Source organism: Theropithecus gelada, chromosome 11 (genome assembly GCF_003255815.1).
Source record: "Theropithecus gelada isolate Dixy chromosome 11, Tgel_1.0, whole genome shotgun sequence".
Taxonomy (NCBI): Eukaryota; Metazoa; Chordata; class Mammalia; order Primates; family Cercopithecidae; genus Theropithecus; species Theropithecus gelada.
The window spans coordinates 7,778,186-7,787,892 of record NC_037679.1 but is presented as its reverse complement, the minus strand read 5'-3'; the positions used below and the strand labels follow the sequence as shown (position 1 = coordinate 7,787,892).

General features: G+C 43.3%; 1 pseudogene; it reads right to left on the bottom strand.

Moving 5' to 3' along the window:
• Positions 1-1,909: 1,909 nt before the first annotated feature.
• LOC112634200 lies at positions 1,910-2,926 on the bottom strand (annotated as a pseudogene).
• Positions 2,927-9,707: the final 6,781 nt, after the last annotated feature.

Sequence of the window (9,707 nt, the reverse complement as noted above, 5' to 3'; positions counted from 1 at the left end):
AGTCTGTTTCCCAATAAACATTTCCAGCCTCATCTCCTAGCCAAATACTCACTTGTATATATTCACTTTTGTTCTATATCCCAAGGTACACGCAAGAGAAAAGGTGAAAAGGTAGTGGAGGAAAATCCTCAGAAGGCAGCACAGAAAAACCATCCTTGGGGTTGATGAGAAAGAGTAGGTTTGGCATGGAGAAAAATGAAGAAAGATATTCTTGATGAGAAAGAGTAGGTTTGGCATGGAGAAAAATGAAGAAAGATATTCAAAGGAAGTTGAAATAGTTTCACGTCTTCTAACCGATAAAATTGATGGCTGAGATTCTCAATCCCTCTTGTTACCCTCATCATCACTTCCCCTTCCTTCTCGCAATCCCAATCCAACTCTCTTGTGGCACTAGTAGAACAACCCTGAGAAAAACTTAGCTGATGTTCACTTGATTTAGAACTTTTCTGATCAAATAAGAATTCAGTAGGTTTCTTATCTATTGCACTTCTAGAAACAGTATGCCATAGGTCTGTGTGAGTCAAGCTATTCTGACTGCTGATTTCACTCTGCTGTCCATTGTGGTGACCAGGTACACCTTGCCTTTGGAGGTTGAGTGCTGCCAATTGGCCTCTGCCACCTCAGGATGAAGTTACTCCCATTGAATTTAGGTTTCCCAATTCAGTGACTGCAGTCCTCACTGTAAGGTCTGGGCTACAGAGAAGAGAGATTACAGAGCTCTTCAAGGATGCCAGGGCTTCCCTATTTCTTTTTTTTTTTTTTTTTTTTTTTTGAGACAGAGTCTCGCTCTGTCACCCAGGCTGGAGTGCAGTGGCCGGATCTCAGCTCACTGCAAGCTCCACCTCCCGGGTACACGCCATTCTCCTGCCTCAGCCTCCCGAGTAGCTGGGACTACAGGCGCCTGCCACCTCGCCCGGCTAAGTTTTTGTATTTTTAGTAGAGACGGGGTTTCACTGTGTTAGCCAGGATGGTCTCGATCTCCTGACCTCGTGATCCGCCCGTCTCGGCCTCCCAAAGTGCTGGGATTACAGGCTTGAGCCACCGTGCCCGGCCTGCTTCCCTATTTCTTAGTCATAGTGAAAAGTGTGTCTTCTGGGCCCTGTCATGTGGGTGAGTAGGTCTTAAGTAACAAATCCACTGTAACATTTCAATATCCTTAAGCCTTTGAATCCTTTCTCTACATTAAATCAAGGCAGATCCAGCATTTCTAATTCACTTACTGTGTCCCACCTTTTGGTTCATGTTTCAGTCAACCAACTAAGCAAACTGTTAGAATCCTTCCTAGTTCCCTAAGCTGCAACATTAAATGCAGAATTTCTGCTTTAGTGAGCCTATATCAATACATTTGGCTTTATTCAACTTTATGTTCCTTCCATCATTATCCCACAACTTCAATATCTATTTCCATGCATGTTCACTAGATTTCTGTCTGTTTAAATTAGAAAACCCAAGTAATTCTTTTGGAGTGTAGTGCATGTCCTCATGGGTCACACTTTGTGCCTCACTTTTAGAGGCCTGCAGGGACTTGGGCCTAGCTATAGTTTTAGAACCAAAGAGGAGTGATGGGTATGGATTCTGAGGAGAATCGGCATTGTGTGGCATGGGAACTGCCCCAGGGGAGGCAATTATAGTTTCTTCAGGCAATATGGGGTTAATTCCCTCAGACAGGGACAGAGGCTGCTGTTGCTGGGGTTGGGGAAGCTGCTACAAATGGGGATTTATTTAGAATTTTATTCTAAATAAAGGCCAATTCCAATTGGAAAATACAGTTACCTCATTTTGTTAGACATCCACTTTCAATACCACAGTCTCCATCTTTTTATTGCAGTGGTCTCTAGTCCATCAGACTTTGAAGAAGGGGCTACGCTGAAATCAATCCAAGAAGAAGTCAAAAGCTGTCCTGTCCTTCTCAGTGAGTGTGTCCTGGGATGAGCTGTTCCCTGAGCCTATGCAGAGCTGCCTTCACCTCTTGGTTCTTGAGGTTGTGGATGATGGAGTTGACATGGGCGTGAACACTGTATAGAGGACAGAGAAGACCTTTAGAAGCAAGGGGGACATGTGTGCTATTGGGGCCACATAAACCACAATGAGGATGCCATAAAATACCCCAACTATGGTGAGGTGGGAGGAACAGGTGAAGAAGGCTTTTTGCCTCCCATGGCCTGAAGGTATTTGCAGTACAGCCCTCAATGAAGGCATAAGATGTCACAATCAGTAGGAAGGCGGCCAGTGTCAGGAAGACTGAGATGCTGACTTCAGCCCCTTACATGACTCCCACATTCCCACAGAACGGCCTGACTACTGGAGCAAACTCACAGAAATAGTGGTCAATCTCCCTGCTGCCAGGACAGCGGTGCTGCCAGGGCCATAGTGAAGGCAGAGGAGAAGAAGCCACTGAACCAAGCACCAGCAGCCAGGCAGTGACAAAACCAGGTGCTCATCAGGGCAGGATAGTGAAGGGGGCAGCAGATGGCCAAGTCACATAGGACATGGCAGAGAGCAGGAGGCACTCAGCTGCAGCAAGTGAGGAAAACACATAGAACTGAGCCAGACAGCTGACTAGTGAGATGACTTCCCTCCCCTCCAGGAAACTCTGCAACAGCCACAGTATGATGTTGGAGGTACAGCCAATCTCCAGCAGGGAGAAGTGGCAGAGGAAGAAGTACATTGGTGGGTGGAGTGTCCGACTAGAGGCCATGGCCAGCATGATGCGGGCATTGCCCCCGACTGTCACCACATAGATGGCCGGGAAGAGAGTGAAGGGAAGGAAGCCCAGGTATTGCAACTCCCCGAAGCCCACTAGGATCAGCCAGGTGGTCTGGTTCCCACTGTCACCACTGGACTGCTTTTTCTTCCAGCTCTGGGTCCAAGAGAAGACAGAAAGGTAGTTAATATTAACCAAGATACTATTATGGCCACACTCCATGCTTGGCTTATCCATTTATTCATCACAGCACGCATTGGAGACAGGCCTTATTGTCTCCCAGATGTGGAAGAGAAACTAAGACCTGTTTATTCAAGTCAATTATTCAAGGTCATTATGATGGAGTCATGATGTGAACCCAGGTTTGCCTGACTCTAAGACTCCCGAATGGTCTACTGTTCTACAGTGCTTTCCCAACCTGCTCCACCCACCTCTTTTTTTTTTTTTTGAGATAGGGTCTCACCCAGGCTGGAGTGTAGTGGTGTGATCACAGCTCGACTTCCTGGGCTCAAGCCATCCTCCCACGTCAGCCTCCCAAGTAGCTGGGACTAGGAGCACATGCCACCCTGCCTGGCTACTTAAAAAAAAATAATAGAAATGAGGTCTCCCGGCCGGGCGCGGTGGCTCGAGCCTGTAATCCCAGCACTTTGGGAGGCCGAGACGGGCGGATCACGAGGTCAGGAGATCGAGACCATCCTGGCTAACACGGTGAAACCCCGTCTCTACTAAAAAATACAAAAACCTAGCGGGGCGAGGTGGCGGGCGCCTGTAGTCCCAGCTACTCGGGAGGCTGAGGCAGGAGAATGGCGTAAACCTGGGAGGCGGAGCTTGCAGTGAGCTGAGATCTGGCCACTGCACTCCAGCCTGGGTGACAGAGCGAGACCCCGTCTCAAAAAAAAAAAAAAAAAAAAAAAAAAAAAATGAGGTCTCCCTATATTGTCCAGGCTGGTCTCAAATTTCTGGGCTCAAGCAATCCTCCCAAAGTTCTAGGATTATAGGCGTGAGCCACTGCACCTGGCCCCAAACCCTCTTTAAGTGATAGAAATGTCAAAATTAGAGAGCAGCATAACGTTCTTCCAATCAGCAGGGAACTGTTTATCTGGAGGTCCTGGCTGGGCACCAACAGGAGGACCACAGCTTGTGAGCTGTGGAAGGGTGGGAGCCGTGCCCATTGCCTCCAGGAGAGTTGGTCGTACTCTGAAGTCATGCACGTTCCTGAGGCTGCCACTCATCTCAGACTATTTTTTCTTCCCAAGAAAATGAGACTTGGAAATCCAGATGCGCAATCTGTATCATCTATTCAGGAAGATATGCGACACAGAAAGATCTGAATTAACCCAGCTCTCACTCCCCTGGGAAACCACTCTTTCTCCTTGGACAGGTGGCCTGGTGACCTTTGGTAAAGCCATTTCCATACTTTGCCCAGTCTCTGATCAGTTTGTTGGAAACTGGAAACACTCTATTTTTCTTGGTTCTCCTGCCTTATATTTTCCATACAGGTCAAATGCCCAGTTTATCTTAACTAACCGTGGGTTCTTTAGAAACCGCTCTTCTGGTATAGATTTTCTTCTCTCAGTTATCGCAGCACTACCTTTCCACTAAACGCATAGGAGGACCTTGTGGAATGAATAAATAAATGAATATATGAATTAGTTACGATAATTTTCCAACAGCAAAGTGCCATGAAAAAATTGCAGCATCTGACGGTTAATGCTAGAGTCAGACAAAGAGACATTTAAATGACTACTAAAAGAGAGGAGGAATCATTGGGTCATCCCCTATAGTTGAGGGAATATTGGAAGCTTGAGATGGAATCATAAATAAGAATGGATATGGAAGTCAAAAATATGTGTGTGTGTAGGAGGAAGAAACCAGAAAACACAATGTGATAGAGAGTTTTCTCACTTTTAAAATTAAGAAAGATGACATCTCACATTAGCTGATGGCAGTGAGAACAGGGTTTTTCTGTTCCTGGCCTGATCCTACCTTTTCCTTTGGCTTTGGGCTTACATCATGCAGGCCCACATTCAGTCATATGGGAATACAGACACAGAACAAACCGAGTGCTTTCATATGTATTTGAACATATTCTGTCTTCTGTATACTCATGATTTCTTAAGAAGCCAAGGAATGACTTGAATTGAGAGTGAAATAGGACTGACTCTGGGTTTAGCAGAGAGAGGGAGCAAAGGAAGAAACTAGTTAAACTAACCAAATCAATCAACCAGTCAACTGACCCAAAACTTTTGAAGTCTACACTCTGAGACAATGCTTATGATTATAAAGTTAGAAGCACTGCCTTTGCCAACCAGTGAATTTGACCTTGGTCCCTGGTAAAATTCTTAAATAGATGCTTTATAGAATAGTTGGAAGTCCCATAAGGGATCACCAGGATCTTTGTAATGCTGAACCTAATGTAAAACCTCATATAATATCTTTTATTGACAGTATTAATAATTTAACAATCAGGAGAAAGGAGCAGAGAAAGGGCATATTAATCTCTGTAAAGCTTCATAAAAAGATGATGACTGTGGCTTAGAGATAACGCTTTTGGTTTGGCTACCATACACCAAAATTATTCATTAATGACTAAAAATCTGGAGAAATCTGTCTAGTGAAAAGGAGAAGGTGTTGTAGATCTTATTTTCACCACCTAATTTAGCAATGACTTCAATAGACATAGTAAGCATGCATGGCTCATCAAACTTCAGATGATATGAAACAAAGAGGGAAAATCAATATTATAGGTGACAATTATAATTCAAAATAATCTTGCCTTTTGGAATGCCAAACTAAAAACAAGATGGAATTTAACAGAGGCACATATAAAATCTGCATGTAGATTTTAACAACCAGTTACACAAGTATAGGGAAGGGTAAGACCCAACTTAGTAGCCATTTATGTGAAAATAATTTGGGCTTTTTGTTGACTATCATGAATTTTTTTTTTTTTTCTTTTTGAGAAGGAGTCTGGCTCTGTTGCCCAGGCTGGAGTGCAGTGGTATGATTTCAGCTTACTGCAACCTCCACCTCCTGGGTTCAAGCCTTAGCCTCAGCCTCCCAAGTAGCTGGGACTACAGGTGTCCACCACCACACCTGGCTAATTTTTTGTATTTTCAGTAGAGATGGAGTTTCACCATGTTAGCCAGGATGGTCTCGATCTCCTGACCTCGTCATCTGCCTGCCTCGGGCTCCCAGAGTGCTGGGATTACAGGCGTGAGCCACCATGCCTGGTCCGACTATCATGAATTAGGGCTTGAAAACTGAAATACAAGGAATATATGAATAATGTAGAGAATCTGGAAAAGACAAAATGAATGGAAGAGTATGATAACTTTTAAAATATTTGAGAGACTCTCATAAAGAAGAGGGATTATATTTAATCTACAGAACAAGGACTAAGGGTGTGGTGGTGCTGGAAAACCCACGACTACTCATCTGTGCTGCCTTCCTAGAGGTGATTCTTAAGGGGCTAACTATTGTTATTTACTGCATTTTTTGGGGGGTATGAAAATAAGATGAGGCTCGGGGGACAGGGTCAGTGCGGGTGAAATGGAATTTCTTCCTAGAGCCTCCAGAAGTTTGTTGGCAAATATGGGCCTCATCCACAGGAACCTCCCAGAGCAAACATAAGACATTTAAAAAATATGATGAGCTCTCTTCCATATATTTAGGTTGGGTCTGTGGTGGTCCTCTCTGTAGGCAGAGAGCAGTGTTGACCCAGATGAACTCCAGATACTCAGGCTCAGTGGAAATGGGGGTGGACCTGCTTTGGGCCTGGAGTCAACTTCTCTCCTGGATGTCTTTACAGCTAGACTAAATTCTTCTGCCAGCTGACAGCTCTGTGGACTTTCTGCTTCTCTTCTGTGAAGTCTCCACATGTTATTGACTCCCTACACCCTAGGGTGCTCACAGAAGACAGTTGTCCCTATTCCGTATGTGCTGCTATGGATACAACTGCCTTTTCTAGAGGAGGAGAGCACCCCTCCCTTGTAGGGGCTGGAGAAGAGCCTCCTTGGAGAGGAGATGTAGTTTGGAGCCAACTGGAGCAGCTGCATCTATCTTTTGGTTCCAGGGAAATGTTCAGGTCTACAAGGGACCCCATCCATGTGTTTCATTCAAACCTAATGACCTCCCCCTTATGAGCAGGGAAATACTGGCAAGACATAAGAATAACCATAATAGCCAAATGCAGTGGCTCATGCCTATAATTCCAGCACTTTGGGAGGCTGAAGAGGGAGGATCACCTGAGCCAAAAAGTTCAAGACCAGCCTGGGAAACATAGTAAAACCCCATCTGTACAAAAAAAAAAAAAAAAAAAAAAATTAGCCAGGCATGGTGGCACATGCCTGTAGTCCTAGCTACTCTGGAGCCTGTGGTGGGAGCATCGCTTGAGCCCAGGAGGTTGAGGATACAGTGAGCCATAATTGCACCACTTCACTCCAGCCTGGGTGACAAAAAAGAAAATAGGCAAGATGAATTCCAGCATTTATGGAATACTTTATAATTCATAAAGCAAATATTAACTGATTAACTGATTTAATAAATATTCAGTTCTCAGAATGAACCCCAAGGTGAAATGTATATTACAACTTGTTCTTGCAGCATTGGGATGAGCTATCAAGAGTGTTGAGAGGTGAAGCCAGCTGGACTTCTGGGTCGTGTGGGGACTTGGAGAACTTTTCTGTTTTACAAGAGGATTGTAAAATGTACCAATCAGCGCTCGGTAGCTAGGACTGTAAAACCCACCAATCAGCACTCTGTGGCTAGCCAGAGGTTTGTAAAATGTGTCAGTCAGCGCTCTGTAAAAATGCACCAGTCAGTGCTCTGTCTAGCTAAAGGATTGTAAATGCACCAATCAGCACTCTGTGTCTAGCTAAAGGATTGTATATGCACCAATTAGCACTCTGTAAAATGGACCAATCAGCAGGACATGGGTGGGGTCAAATAAGGGAATAAAAGCTGGCCACCTCAGCCAGCAGCAGCAACCCGCTTGGGTCCTCTTCCACGCTACCGAAGCTTTGTTCTTTCACTCTTCACAATAAATCTTGCTGCTGCTCACTCTGTGGGTCCGCGCCATCTTTAAGAGCTGTAACACTCCCTGCAAAGGTCTGTGGCTTCATTCTTGAAGTCAGAAATACCATGAACCCGCCAGAAGGAAGAAACTCGAGACACATCTGAAGGAAGAAACTCTGGACATACCAGCTTTAAGAGCTGTAACACTCACCGCGAAAGTCTGCGGCTTCATTCTTGAGGTCAGCAAGACCAAGAACCCACTGGAAGGAACCAACTCCAGACACAGTGTGACCTCTAAGGGCTAAATCAACAGGCTTTCTACCCTGGCCTGGGTTAGGACCCTGGGGTCCTGCTTTGATCTCTTAGCAGGGAGGAGGCAAGAGGAAACTGACAGATAACTCTGTAGGTATTCTGTCCTGTTTAGTTTGATAGTTTAACATCACAGATTAACATAAAACCAGGTCGGATCCCTTCAAGATAATGGAGACAGACAGTAAAATGCAGCTGAATGACAAATGTAAATAGGAAATCCCACTGTGGTAGTATAGCACCAAATTTCTTCCATAGCAAGCAGAGAGCAGATGTGGGCCAGGAGGAGGACAGCACAGGCTCTGGGCTAGGGCTGAGATTTTGTAGGAACAGACTGGCATGGCACTTCCTGGAAAAACTGAACAAGTGCGTGACATTGGCAGAAGAGAGGCAGAGTGGAGAGTCTTAGGTGAAGAAAAAGTGACTCAGTCTCAAGTAAAGTCTCAATAAAACTTACAATACCTCAATATGAGCAGTAAAACTTCCTAGTGAGCCCTTCAGGATAAAGTAGTTTCAAAATGTACTTGTAGATAACTACATGAACTAGTATTCTCAATAAGGCTCTTAGCTAAATCCAGTAAGATGTTGGACGATATGTAATAAAAATAAAATTTTGCTTTGAAATAACTGGTCATCCTAAGCCATCCTTCATGAAGAGAATTGGAAAACCAAACCAACTGTCTTTCAAGACTAATCTTAGATCATGATAAAAAACGTATGTCAACAATACATACACATTATAATAACTGCTATTAAAAATTTATTTCTAGTTTTTTATATGCACTTTTTACGTAGCTATAATTATTATCATATGTACAATCTGAATCCTGATGTTTCACGTAACATTTTATTATAAGCATGTTATATATCCCACATTTAAAATAACAATATTCATTATGTAGCTGTAGCACAATTTGCCTAACCATTTTTTTCATGGAATCTTTGGGTTGGGAGGAACTGTAACTATGTATAGGCCAACGTTTCACTAAGAGGGGAGGTTATTTATTCTCTTTGTATGTATTTCAACTGAAAAGAAGACAGTATCTTTTTAGGTTATTTCAGTGTTTCAACAAGTCAAAAATTTTAAAACATTTATTTAACAATATTTTTGAGCAATGAATCATGATTGCATACATTTATGGGATACACTGTGATGATATATGTATAAATGTGGCAGGATTAAATCAAGCTAACTAACATATCCATCACCTCACTTACCTATCTTTTTTTATGGTGAGACATTTGAAATTTACGCCCTGTTTTGAAATAAATAACACATTATTATTGACCATATTCACTCCACTGTTGCAATAGATCCCAAGAACTATTCTTCCTACCTGAAACTTTGTACCCTTTGATCAACAACTCCCCATTCCCTCCTCTCCACTCCGCTCCCCAAACTCTGGTAGCCATCCTTCTAGTTTCTACTTCTATGAGATCAACTTTATTAGATTTTACATATAAGTGAGATCATGAAGTATTTGTCTTTTTGTGCCCAGCTTATTTCACTTAGCATAATGTCCTACAGATTCATCCATATTGTTGCAAATGATAGGATGTCCCCCCTTTTAGGGCTGAATAGTATTTCATTGTGTATTTTTGTTACATTTTCTTTATCCATTCACCCATTGATGGACACTTAGGTTGTTTTCTTTTTTTTTTTTTTTTTTTTTTTTTT